The 14,734-nt window shown below is 39.6% G+C and overlaps 1 protein-coding gene and 1 pseudogene across 4 annotated transcripts in view; one reads left to right on the forward strand and one right to left on the reverse strand.

Annotated features, from left to right (window-relative positions):
- EFCAB2 (EF-hand calcium binding domain 2) overlaps positions 1-14,734 on the reverse strand; it is a 111,600-nt gene that overhangs the window by 78,285 nt on the left and 18,581 nt on the right. The window lies entirely within an intron of this gene.
- Positions 389-1,974, forward strand: LOC113906480 (annotated as a pseudogene).

The following is a 14,734-nucleotide window of genomic DNA, read 5'->3' on the forward strand; positions in this document are numbered from 1 at the left end:
TCTAACTGTTGCTTCCTGACCTACATACAGGTTTTTCAAGAGGCAGGTCAGGTGGTCTGGTATTCCCATCTCTTTCAGAATTTTCCACAGTTTATTGTGATCCACACAGTCAAAGGCTTTGGCATAGTCAATAAAGCAAAAATAGATGTTTTTCTGGAACTCTCTTGCTTTTTCGATGATCCAGCAGATGTTGGCAATTTGATCTCTGGTTCCTCTGCCTTTTCTAAAACCAGCTTGAACATCTGGAGGTTCATGGTTCACATATTGCTGAAGCCTGGCTTGGAGAATTTTGAGCATCACTTTACTAGCGTGTGAGATGAATGCAATTGTGCGGTAGTTTGAGCATTCTTTGGCATTGCCTTTCTTTGGGATTGGAATGAAAACTGACCTTTTCCAGTCCTGTGGCCACTGCTGAGTTTTCCAAATTCACTAGTCATTAGGATATCTATTATAAAAATAGGAAATAACAAGTCTTGGTGAAGATATGGAAAAATTGGAACAGTTGTACATTACTGATGGAAATATAAAATGGTTCAGCTGTTGTGGAAAACAGTATGGTAGTTCTTCAGAAAATCAAAACCTAATAACCATAAAACCCAGCAGTTCCACTTTTGGATATACACTCAAAATAATTGAAAACAGGGTCTCAAGTATTTGCACATCAGTGTTCACAGCAGCATTATTCACAGTAGCTGAAAGGTGGAATCAACCCGAATATCCATTGACAGGTGGATACATAAATGAAAGTGGCGTATATATACAGTGGAATAGCATTCAGTCTTAAAAAGGAACAAAACTATGAAACTATGACACATACTACAACATGGATGAACTCTGAAGATGTTATATGCTAAGTGATATAAGCCAGATACAGAAGGACAAATATTGTATGATTTCAAATACATGAGGGACGCAGAATAGTAAAACTCGTAAAAACAGAAAGTAGAATGGTGGTTGCCAGGAGCTGGGAAGAATCTGTCAGGAGATAAGAGGAATAGGCAGTATGGCCGGCCGGACCGTGCAGGCCGAGACCCGGAGCCGAGCCAAGGATGACATCAAGAAGGTGATGGCAACCATCGAGAAGGTCCGGAGATGGGAGAAGTGCTGGGTGACTGTGGGCGACACTTCCCTTCATATCTTCAAGTGGGTGCCAGCGGTGGACTCCCCAGGAGGAGGAGCACCGGAGGGCAGGTGGAGGGGCGGAGAGATCCTGAGGCTGGGAGCGCAGGGGCAGGGGCGCCAGTCCCTGAGGGGGCGGCCCTCTCATCCTGCTGGATCTCAATGATGAGAACAGTAACCAGAGTTACTCAGCCTTCCATTCAGAAGGCTCCCTGCAGAAGAGCACGGAGCCCAGCCTTGGGGGCACCCCCCAGCCCAGCCATCCTGTGTCACCTGCTGGACCACCAGAAGGGGTTCCAGAGGATGCTCAGCCCCCACAGGTGGACCAGGAGAGAGATCCTGGGGGCATACCTGCAGGCAGCATGGATGAACCCCCCATGTTGGCCAAGGAGGAGCCTGTTCCAGAATTGCTGGAGGCTGAGCAGGATTCTAAAGAACAAGGACAAGATCATGGAACATGTGAAGTGAAGTCTGCTGTGCCGATGATGTCAACAATTATGTCAAAGAAGCATGGAAAATTGATGGAGGAGATGGAGAAACTTCTCAGAGGGTGAATGCAGGATCAGCATCAGTGTCGAATCCTGCTCAGCTTAATGCTGATTCAAGAGAAAGCTAAAAAGCCTTTATGAAGGCTTGGAGAAGAAACAGGGCGAAGAATCAGAGGGTACATCTCTAATGCCAGCCATGGTTCAAGGCTACAGTCAACCTTCACAATGGAAAAGTGGCGAGGTCATGAGTGCAAATATGGTAGCTGCCTGGGAACTTCCTGAAACCCTTGGAGAAATTATTGTACTGTACTGTACTAATGACTTCCTTGGTGACTCAGACAGTAAAGCATCTGTCTACAATGCGGGAGACCTGGGTTTGATCCCTGGGTTGGGAAGATCCCTTGGAGAAGGAAATGGCAATCCACTCCAGTACCATTGCCTGGAAAATCCCATGGACAGAGGAGCCTGGTAGGCTACAGTCCATGGGGTCGCAAAGAGTCGGACACAACTGAGCAACTTCACATTCAAGAGGAATAGGAAGCTAATGTCTAGTGGGTACAAAGTTTTTGTTTGGAATGATTAAAAGTTCTGATAAGGGAGAGGGTGATAGTTGCAGAGCACTGTGAATGTTCCTTGTTGTTGTTGTTCACTCAGTCATGTGTGACTTTTGTGACCCCACGGACTGCGGCATGCCAGGCTTCCCTGCCCTTCACTATCTCCCGGACTGTGCTCAAACTCACGTCCACTGAGTCAATGATGCCATCCAACCATCTCATCCTCTTTTGCCCCCTTCTCCTCCTGCCCTCAATCTTTCCCAGCATCAGGGTCTTTTCCAATGAGTTGGCTCTTCGCATCAGGTGGCCAAAGTATTGGAGCTTCAGCATCAGTCCTTCCAATGAATATTCAGGGTTGATTTCCTTTAGGTTTGATCTCCTTGCTATCCAAGGGACACTCAAGAGTCTCCTCCAGCAGCAATGTCACTGAATTGTGCATTTTTAAAAAATTAGAATGGTTTTTAAAAAATCCTAAAAATCAAAGTTCAAAAAAAAGAATCAACCATTCTAATGACACTGTTCTAAAACTGACTGGTAATGTGTGCACATACCTATGAATATATTAAAAACTGAACTGTATATCTTGAAAGAGTGAACTAGATGGTATGTGAATTATATCTCAATAAAGCTGCTATTTTAAAAAAATGGAAGGGATATTATAATTCTTACACTCATAGATAAGATAATTATGTAAGTAAACATTCCTCTTATTCTAATGAATAGAGTAATTTTTCTTAAAGTTACTAAAATATTTTTAAAATGCCAATTAATGCAATTTTTAACATGTTTGTAAAGGCAGTCCTTCTCAATCTGAACTCTTATTTCCTCTTCTTGTATCTTGCATTAGCTGTCTTAGTCTATTGGGCTAAGATATTGGGCTGCTGTAACAAAGTATCACAGACCAGGTAGTTTATAAACAACAGAAACTTATTTTTCACAGTTCTGGAGGCTGAAATTCTGAGACCAGGATGTCAGTATGGTTCAGTGAGGGCTCTCTTTCAGGTTACAGATTTCTCATTGTATTTTCACATAGTGGAAGATGGTAGGGACCTCTGCACGATCTTTTTTATTGGGGCAGTAATCCCATTCATGAGGGCTACATCCTCATGACCTAATCACTTGCCAAAGATTCCACCTACTAATAACATGACTTTTGGGAGTTAGGATTTCAACATATGGTCTGGTGCTCAAAAATTCAGACCACAGCTCTATTACTTACTGTATCTTGTTGAAAGGGTGTGGCTAGATATGACACTCTTGCCTTGTTCCTGATCTTAGTGGGAAAGTCTCAAATTTCTCACCATTAAGTCTGATGTTAACTTTAGGTTTTTGTAGATGCTCTTTCTCAAGTGGAGGAAGTTCCCTCTATTCCTAGTCTACTAGGAACGAGTAATTTTTCTTTTTTACTCTGTTGATGAGATGAGTTACATTAAATGACTTTTGAATGTTGAAGCAGTCTTGCATTCCTGGGATAAATCCTACTTGTTTTCAGCGTATAATTGTTTTTATATATTATTGGATATATATGTATTAGAAGCACTTAATATGGATCAGGCAATAATCTAAATTCTTTACACATTTTAACAAATGTAATCATTAACAAATGTAATCAAGCTAGAATCAAGATTGCTGGGAGAAATATCAATAATTTCAGATATGCAGATAATACCACTCTAAGGGCAGAAAGTGAAGAGGAACTAAAGAGGCTCTTGATGAGGATGAAAGAGGAGAGTGAAAAAGGTGGCTTAAAATTCAACATTCAAAAAACTAAGATCATGGCATTTGGTCCCATCACTTCATGGCAAATAGGCAGGGAAATAGTGGAAACAGCGACAGATTTCACCTTCTTTGGCTCCAAAATCACTGCGGATGGTAACTGCAGCCACGAAATTAAAACACACTTGGCTCCTTGGAAGAAAAGCTGTGACAAACCTACACAGTATATTAAAAAGTAGAGACATCACTTTGCCAACAAAGGTCCATATGATCAAAGCTGGTTTTTCCAGTAGTCATGTACGGATGTAAGAGTTGGACCATAAAAAAGGCTGAGCGCCAAAGAACTGATGCTTTCAAACCATGGTACTGGAGAAGACTCTTGAGAGTCCCTTGGACAGCAAGGAGACCAAACCAATCAATCCTAAAGGAAATCAACACTGAATAACTCATTAGAAGGACTGACATTGAAGCTGAAGCTTCAATACTTTGCCACCTGATGTGAAGAGTCAACTCATTAGAAAAGACCCCGATGTTGGGAAAGACTGAAAGCAAAAGAAGAGGGCGACAGAGGATGAGATGGTTGGATAGCATCACTGATTCAATGGACATGAACTTGAGCAAACTCCGGGAGATGGTGAGGGATAGCGAGGCCTAGGGTACTGCAGTCCATGGGGTCACAAAGAGTCAAACACAGTTTAGTGACTCAACAACAACAACAAATCATTAACCAGACTTACATGTGTGTACTTGCTAAGTCACTTCAGTCATGTCTGACTCTTTGCAACTCCATGGACTATAGCCCACCAGGCTCTTCTGTCCATGGGGATGCTCCAGGCAAGAATGCTGGAGTGGGTTGCCATGCCCTCCTCCAGGAACCAAACTTATCAGGATGATGCCATTATTTTTTTATTGTAACAAAATACACATAACATGAAAATTTCCACAGCCATTTTTAAGTATACATACAGTTTAGTGATATTCAGTTCAGTTCAGTTCAGTCACTCAATCGTGTCCGACTATTTGCGACCCCATGAATTGCAGCACGCCAGGCCTCCCTGTCCATCACCATCTCCCGGAGTTCACTCAAATTCACGTCCATCAAGTCGGTGATGCCATCCAGCCATCTTATCCTCTGTCATCCCCTTCTCCTCCTGCCCTCAATCCCTCCCAGCAACAGAGTCTTTTCCAATGACTCAACTCGTCGCATGAGGTGGCCAAAGTACTGGAGTTTCAACTTTAGCATCATTCCTTCCAAAGAAATCCCAGGGCTGATCTCCTTCAGAATGGACTGGTTGGATCTCCTTGCAGTCCAAGGGACTCTCAAGGGTCTTCTCCAACACCACAGTTCAAAAGCATCAATTCTTCAGTGCTCAGCTTTCCTCACAGTCCAACTCTCACGTCCATACACGACCACTGAAAAAACCATAGCCTTGACTAGACGGACCTTTGTTGGCAAAGTAATAATTCTGCTTTTGAATACGCTATCTAGGTTGGTCATAACTTTTCTTCCAAGGAGTAAGCGTCTTTTAATTTCATGGCTGCAGTCACCATCTGCAGTGATTTTGGAGCCCCCAAAAATAAAGTCTGACACTGTTTCCATTGTTTCCCCATCTATTTGCCATGAAGTGATGGGACCAGATGCCACGATCTTCGTTTTCTGAATGTTGAGCTTTAAGCCAACTTTTTCACTCTCCTCTTTCACTTTCATCAAGAGGCTTTTTAGTTCCTCTTCACTTTCTGCCATAAGGATGGTGTCATATTAAGTACATTTATATTACTATGCAGCTATCATCATTGTCTATCTCCAGAACTTTGTGCTATATATGCATTAGATGGGCTTCCTAAGTGGCTCAGTGGTAAACAATCGCCTGCCAATGCAGGAGCTACAGAAGAAGTGGGTTCAATCCCTGGGTCCAAAAGATCTCCTCGAGAAGGAAATGGCAACCCGCCCAGTATTCTTGCCTGGGAAAACCCATAGACAGAGGAGGCTGGTGGGCTATAGTCCATGGGGTTGAAGAGTCAGACACAACTTTGTGACTGAGAATGTACGCACATGTATTAGATACTAATTACTATGGTTAAATCTGAGCTTAAATAAGTTACTGTTTCAAAATATTGTATCACAGGATCAAGACTATTCAAACTGATGAGACTAACATGAATGAAGTCTTATGGAGAAAAACAATTTAAAACCTTTGATGAGTCTATTATTTAAATAGATTAAAATAAGGCAAGGTTGATTTTTTTCATGCAATTACTCTGGCAGACTCCAACAATCATAACTGATAGCTGAGAATGCTACCTGAAAGAGTAAACCCAGAGCTCAAGATGAAAATAGCACCTATTGTGCAAGCTGCCTATGGTATTTCAAAACTAGTAAGAAAAGCAAATCTTTAATAGAGTAGCATGCATGCATGCTCAGGAGCTCAGTCCTGTCCGACTCTTTGTGACTCCATGGACTGTAGCCTGCCAGATTCCTCTGTCCATGGAATTTTCCAGGCAAGAATACTGGAGTAGGTTGCCATTTCCTTCTCCAGGGGACTCTTCTTGAGCTGGGGATCTAACCTATGTCTCTTGGGTCTCCTGCATTGTCAGGAGGATTCCTTTCCACTGTGGCACCTGCAAAGCCCCTGGATAGAATAGACACAACAGTAATAAATACACTTCATCCTAATTCAAATGTCTTGTTGGTTATAAAATTAAAGCGCACATCACGGGGCAACTAAGCCCGAGCACCACAATAACTGAGCTGGCGCTCTGGAGCCTGCTAGCTGCAACTACTGAGGCCCGAGCACCTAGAGAAGCCTGTGCTCCTCAACAAGAGACGCCACCACAAAGAGAAGCCTGAGACTGCAACTTAAGAGTATCCCCTGCTCAGAGCAACTTGAGAAAGCCCGTGCACAGCAACAATGGCCCAGCACAGCCAAAAATCAAATAGATAAAACTTTACAAAATAATAAGGGCATACATATTTTAGACAATAAATCAAGTTTAACAATTCTAACACTCCTTCTGAATACTACTATCAAAGGTTCCAGGTAGTTGAGCCAATCAAGAAGCTAACACCAAACTAAAGCATCACTTTCCCCTCTTGCCCTTTAGTATCCCTGACTTCTTTTGTTTATTTAGATTCTTCATCTTCAAAATACAAAAAGCCAGACTGTGTATATCATTGCCAAAATATAAGACCCAGTCTCATAATATTTGGCTAAAATATCGTGGAAACAAGTCAGAAAGCTATATTAACCTATTTACATGCTAAGAGCCTAATGGAAGCCTTAAAAAGTTTTTACTGATGTCAGAAAATAATATAAACTATTTAAATTAAAATGAAAGTACAAGAATATGTCTTTGCAACAATGGATGTGAATGTATGCCAAAAATATTAATACTTGGCAACTTATACTGATTAAGTCAGTATTTCAAAACAACAATTAAAATAATGCCTGATGGAAAAACAACTTTTATCAGGAAAAAATCTTGAGGATTAGAATATAACAAATAAGATACTTGAGGAAATAATTATGTCTTAAGAAACAGACCTTTTTTTAACCTAAAAGTATATTAAAATGGAATGTAATGTGATCAAATGTGCTATCACTAATTTTTAAAATGATTTTGGTAATCAAAGTACTTCTCTCTATGAATTCGTGTGTATATAACATTATTGTAAGTTGGTACAAGTGTAAGTTGGTCCAGTATATCTTTATTAGCTATTAACATACAGATTATGATTTTATGCAGACATATTTAGGTCAGTAGAGAAAATAAAAGACAATTGAAAACCTCAGAATCAAGAACTGAAAGAAAATTTAGAAGTCATTTAGCCCTCTAAACTAATAAGAAAATCCCCTCTGAAATGAGCTTATGTGGTTGTGGATCAAGGTTTGGTTTATTGTCCTCCACAATGTGACTGATCACTCATTTTTGCTTTTGTTTTTAAGAAGCAGTGCACTTAAAAAGGTGACCAAGACCACCATTAAAAATGGTGAAAAATATGTTCACATAGGTCTTAAAAAAAAGGAATCCATACTCAGTCCTCATTCACAAGGCATAAAGTCTCAACTAAATTTAACTCTTTATTAGTCATATCAATAGAAAAGTAAAGTCATAATTCATAAATGTGACAAATGTGCTCAGGAAATAATAAATCTCTTGCTACAGAATATGTTTAAACTGTAACTTTAACATATATGAATAAATGCTTGGGAATTCCTTGACAGTTCAATGGCGAGGACGGGGCACGTTCACTGCTGTGGCCTGGATTTGATCCCTGGTAAGAACTAAGATCCCTCAAGCTGCACAGTGCAGTTTTAAAAAAAATGCTTGGTTGATAATCCAAGTAATTCCACTTATTTAATTCATGTTTACATCTAATTCAACATCAAAAATGTTATCTCAAAAATTAAGTAAAGCTAAAACGTAATATGCACGTTTTCAGCAAAGTAGATGTAGTTTTGTGACACTTGGGAAAAATATAAGCAATAACATTTAATTTCACAGAAATGTCACATTCAGCAGATATTCTAAAAAATGTTACTTTTTATAGCATGCTCACTTAGCAAAATATGGAATGACCATATGTGAAAATGAGAACTTTCATAAAATGGTCAGATGGTGAAATAATATCAGAAATACTAGTTAACAAGCACATTTTTAAGTGTAATTAATTTATTTTAATTGGAGGCTAATTACTTTACAATATTGTGGTGGTTTTTGCCATACATTGACATGAATCAGCCACGGTGTACAGGTGTTCCCCCATACTGAATCCCCCACCCTATCCCTCCGGGTTGTCCCAGAGCACCAACTTTGAGTGCCCTGCTTCATGCATTGAACTTGCATTGGTCATCTATTTCACATATGGTAATATACATGTTTCAGTGCTAGTCTCTCATATTGTCCCACCCTCGCCTTCTCCCACAGAGTCCAAAAGTTTGTTCTTTTCATCTGTGTCTTTTTTGCTGTCTTGAATATAGGGTCATCATTACTGTCTTTCTAAATTTCATATATATGTGTTAATATACTGTATTGGTGTTTCTCTTTCTGACTTACTTCACTGTGTATAATAGGCTCCAGTTTCGTTCACCTCATTAGAATTAACTCAAAGGTGTTCTTTTTTATAGCTGAGTAACATTCTATTGTGTTTATGTACAACTTCCTTATTCATTCGTCTGCCGATGGACATCTAGGTTGTTTCCATGTCCTGGCTATTGTAAACAGTGCTGCAATGAACACTGAGGTACATGTGTCTCTTTCAACTCTGGTTTCCTCAGTGTGTATGCCCAGTAGTGGGATTGCTGGGTTGTATGGCAGTAGGGTTGTAAGCCTTTGACTGTGTGGATCACAATAAACTGTGGAAAATTCTGAAAGAGATGGGAATACCAGACCACCTGACCTGCCTCTTGAGAAACCTATATGCAGGTCAGGAAGCAAAGGAGAAAAGGAAAGATAAAAGCATCTGAATGCAGAGTTCTAAAGAATAGCAAGAAGAGATAAGAAAGCCTTCCTCAGCAATCAAGGCAAAGAAATAGAAGAAAACAACAGAATGGGAAAGACTAGAGATCTCTTCAAGAAAATTAGAGATACCAAGGGAACATTTCATGCAAAGATGGGCTCGATAAAAGGACAGAAATGGTATGGACCTAACAGAAGCAGAAGATATTAAGAAGAGATGGCAAGAATACACAGAAGAACTGTACAAAAAAGATCTTCACGTCTCAGATAATCACGATGGTGTAATCACTGACCTAGAGCCAGACATCCTGGAATGTGAAGTCAAGTGGGCCTTAGAAAGCATCACTACGAGCAAAGCTAGTGGAGGTGACAGAATTCCAGTTGAGCTATTTCAAATCCTGAAAGATGATGCCGTGAAAGTGCTGCACTCAGTATGCCAGCAAATTTGGAAAATTCAGCAGTGGCCACAGGACTGGAAAATGTCAGTTTTCATTCCAATCCCAAAGAAAGGCAATGCCAAAGAATGCTCAAACTACCACACAATTGCACTCATCCCACACACTAGTAAAGTAATGCTCAAAATTCTCCAAGCCAGGCTTCAGCAATACGTGAACCGTGAACTTCCTGATGTTCAAGCTGGTTTTAGAAAAGGCAGAGGAACCAGAGACCAAATTGCCAACATCCTCTGGATCATGGTAAAAGCAAGAGAGTTCCAGAAAAACATCTATTTCTGCTTTATTGACTATGCCAAAGCCTTTGACTGTGTGAATCACAATAAACTGTGGAAAATTCTGAAAGAGATGGGAATACCAGACCACCTGACCTGCCTCTTGAGAAATCTGTATGCAGGTCAGGAAGCAACAGTTAGAATTGGACCTGGAACAACAGACTGGTTCCAAACAGGAAGAGGAGTACGTCAAGGCTGTATATTGTCACCCTGCTTATTTAACTTATATGCAGAGTACATCATGAGAAATGCTGGGCTGGAAGAAGCACAAGCTGGAATCAAGATTGCCAGGAGAAATATCAATAACCTCAGATATGCAGATAACACCACCCTTATGGCAGAAAGTGAAGAGGAACTCAAAAGCCTCTTGATGAAGGTGAAAGAGGAGAGTAAAAAAGTTGGCTTAAAACTCAACATTCAGAAAACAAAGATCATGGCATCTGGTCCCATCACTTCATGGGAAATAGTGGAAACAGTGTCAGACTTTATTTTGGGGGGCTCCAAAATCACTGAAGATGGTGACTGCAGCTGTGAAATTAAAAGACGCTTACTCCTCGGAAGAAAAGTTATGACCAACCTAGATAGCATATTGAAAAGCAGAGACATTACTTTGCCAACAAAGGTCTGTCTAGTCAAGGCTATGGTTTTTCCTGTGGTCATGTATGGATGTGAGAGTTGGACTGTGAGGAAAGCTGAGCACTGACGAATTGATGCTTTTGAACTGTGGTGTTGAAGACTCTTGAGAGTCCCTTGGACTGCAAGGAGATCCAACCAGTCCATTCTGAAGGAGATCAGCCCTGGGATTTCTTTGGAAGGAATGATGCTAAAGCTGAAACTCCAGTACTTTGGCCACCTCATGCGAAGAGTTGACTCACTGGAAAAGACTCTGATGCTGGGAGGGATTAGGGACAGGAGGAGAAGGGGACGACAGAGGATGAGATGGCTGAATGGCATCACCGACTCAATGGACGTGAGTCTGAGTGAACTCCAGGAGTTGGTGATGGACAGGGAGGCCTGGCGTGCTGCGATTCATGGGGTCGCAAAGAGTTGGACACGACTGAGCAACTGAACTGAACTGAGGTCCCATTTGTTTATTTTTGTTTTTAATTCCATTATTCTGGGAAGTGGGTCATAGAGGATATTGCTATGATTTATGTCAGAGAGTGTTCTTCTTATGTTTTCCTCTAAGAGTTTTATAGTTTCTCACCTATGTTTAGATCTTTAATCCATTTTAAGTTTATTTTTTGTATGGTGTTAGAAAGTATTCTAGTTTCATTTTTTACAGGTGGTTGACCAGTTTTCCCAGGATGACTTATTAAATAGATTGTCTTTTCTTCATTGTATATTTTTGCCTCCTTTATCAAAGATAAGGTGTCCACAGGTGTATGGATTTATCTCTGGGCTTTCTATTTTGTTCCATTGATCTATATTTCTGTCTTTGTGCCAGTACTATACAGTCCTGATGACAGTATGTAGCTTTGTAGTATAGTCTGAAGTAAGGCAGGTTGATTCCTCCAGTTCCATTCTTTCTCAAGATTGCTTTGCCTATTCAGGGTTTTTTTGGTGTTTCCATACAAATTGTGAAATTATTTGCTCTAGCTCTGTGAAAAATACCACTGGTAGTTTGATATGGATTGTGCTGAGTCTATAGATTGCTTTGGGTAATATACTCATTCTTCCAATCCATGAACATGGCATATTTTTCCATCTATTTGTGTCATCTTTGATTTATCAGTGTTTTATAGTTTCCTATATAGGTCTTTAGTTTCTTTAGGTAAATTTATTCCTAAGTATTTTATTCTTTTCATTGCAATGGTGAATGGGATTGTTTCCTTAATTTCTCTTTCTGTTTTCTCACTGTTAGTATATAGGAATGCAAGGGACTTGTGTATTGATTTTATATCCTGCAACTTTACTTTATTCATTGATTAGCTCTAGTAATTTTCTGGTGGTGTCTTTAGAGTTTTCTATGTAGCGGATCATGTCAGCTGCAAGCAGTGAGAGTTTTACTCCTTCTTTTCCAATCTGGATTCCTTTTATTTCTTTTTCTGCTCTGATTGCTGTGGCTAGGACTTCCAAAACTATGTTGAATAGTAGTGGTGGGAATGGGCACCCTTGTCTCATTCCTGATTTTAGAGGAAATGTTTTCAGTTTTTCACCATTGAGGATAATGTTGCTGTGGATTTGTCATATATGGCTTTTATTATGCTGAAGTATGTTCCTTCCAGAGAAGGCAATGGCACCCCACTCCAGTACTCTTGCCTGGAAAATCCCATGGATGGAGGAGCTTGGAAGGCTGCAGTCCATGGGGTCACTGAGGGTTGAACATGACTGAGTGACTTCCCTTTCACTTTTCACTTTCATGCATTGGAGAAGGAAATGGCAACCCACTCCAGTGTTCTTGCCTGGAGAATCCCAAGGATGGGGAAGCCTGGTGGGCTGCCATCTATGGGGTCACACAGAGTCAGACACGACTGAAGTGACTTAGCAATAGCAATAGCATGTTCCTTCCATGCCTGCTTTCTGGCGAGTTTTTATCATAAATGGGTGTTGAATTTTGTCAGTCAAAGACTTTCTCTGCATCTATGGAGATAATCATATGGTGTTTATCTTCCATTTGTTAATATGGTGTATCACATTGATTGATCTGTGAATACTGAAGAATCCTTGCATCCCTAGGATAAAGCTCACTTGGTCATGATGTATGATCTTTTTAATATGTTGTTGGATTCTGTTTGCTAGAATTTTGTTGAGGATTTTTGCATCTATGTTCATCAGTGATACTGGCCTGTAGTTTTCTTTTTTTTGTAGCATCTTTGTCTAGTTTTGGTATTAGGGTGATGTTTGCCTCATAGAATGAATTCAGATTACCTTCCTCTGCAATTTTCTGGAAGAGTGAGTAGGACAGGTTTTAGCTCTTCTCTAAATTTTTGGTAGAATTCACCTGTGAAACCATCTGGTCCTGGGCTTTTGTTTGTTGAAAGATTTTTGATTACACCTTTGATTTCCGTGAACAACCACATTTTTATAACAGAATGACTGTAATATATGTCAGAGTATCTTGTATATTTTTTAAACATACTGTATACTGATGGAAGGTTTATTTTTATAAAATAAGGATCCTAGAAGTATTTTTAAGAGTGTCAACAAACAGGAACACTTTTCAGTTATTGTGTAACCTCCATTTTCCATGCATTCTTATGGGTATTTATTAGAAACTAATTTTTAAATGTGCTTTTAAAAATCATATCCTGTATGTTAACTTTGGTCAATTTTTTTATCCTCCTTAAAAAATAATTCAAAATAATAAAATTGTATAACAGTTTTAGAAAAGAAACTAAAAAGCGTGAGAAAAAGTTCGAGTTTTTTCTCCTTTACTTCCTTATAATTGGATGTAACTAGAGAAAGTGTGGGGAGAGACTTGATATTATTAAGGGTCTTTTTCAGTAATACACATTAAAGGAATTTGGATTTTATTCTAAGGGCAATAGGTATCAAACTAGGATTTATCAAGTAGGGAGTATCTGACTAGATTTATTATCAAGAAAGATCACTCTTGTTGCTAGGAGGAAAACTCAATTGGAAACAAAGAAATGGCTAGTGATCTGGAGAAAGTGTATCCTCAGTGTGTCCTATTCTTTCCCATAATGCTATAATCACTTGTTGGGGGTCCCCAAGTTGTCCTTCCCCAACCCCCATTAGACTGCAAATTCAGTAAGTCATAGGCTTCATCGATTCTCGTCACTTCTAGGTAGTATGTATTCCAGGATCCCAACAGAGGGACATTCTACCAAAAAGCTGACCATTAATCTTCAAAGCTATCAAAGTGATCATGAAAAATAAGGAGAGTCTGAGACTGTCATAGCCAAGAGGAATGTAAAGAGACATGACAGCAAAATGCAATGTAGTATCAGAGCTGGGATCCTGGAACAGTAAAGGGCATTAGGTAAAAATTAAGGAAAACTGAATAAAGAATGGCTTTAAGAAATAAAAAAGTTACTAACTTCTTACTTTGAAAAAGTTTTGCCACCATTTCTAGGTTGCAGCACAGTATCAGACTACCTGGGTTTAAAGATCAGATCCATCAATTATTAGCTCCATAACCTTTTGGACAGGTAACTTAACTGCTCAATACTCAGTTTCTCTCATCTGCAAAAAGGTATCAAGACTGTCTTAATGTCACAAGGTTGTTTTGAAAGCTACTACCAGAACTACAGTAATATTCAATAAAAGTTACCCATTATCAGACTATTTTTTTCTAATTTGAGCAAAGTTACTTAGTATCTCAAGAAAGTAAGTTATATAAATTTGACTGAGAGAAATTAAGTTTTCTGTTACAGCTGACCCTTAAACAACAGGAGTTTGAACTGCACAGATCCACCTACATGCAATTTTTTTTTCAACTGTAAATACTACCATACTACAAGGGTCCGAAGTTGATTGAATCTGAGATGCAGACCATGGACAAAGGAGAATCACCCATATAAGGAGGACCAATATAAATTATATGCAGATATGCAACTATGCTGTGGGTGGCACCCCTAACCCCACACTGTTCAAGAGTCAACTGTACTCATTTACATGAAATGTAATGAAAGAGAAAAAAGGAAAAACTCTATTAAATAATTTCACCCAGGATTATTAGCATTGGTTTGCATGCGTGTGTTAGTCAC

This window comes from Bos indicus x Bos taurus, chromosome 16, assembly GCF_003369695.1.
Source record: "Bos indicus x Bos taurus breed Angus x Brahman F1 hybrid chromosome 16, Bos_hybrid_MaternalHap_v2.0, whole genome shotgun sequence".
In the NCBI taxonomy this organism is placed as follows: Eukaryota; Metazoa; Chordata; class Mammalia; order Artiodactyla; family Bovidae; genus Bos; species Bos indicus x Bos taurus.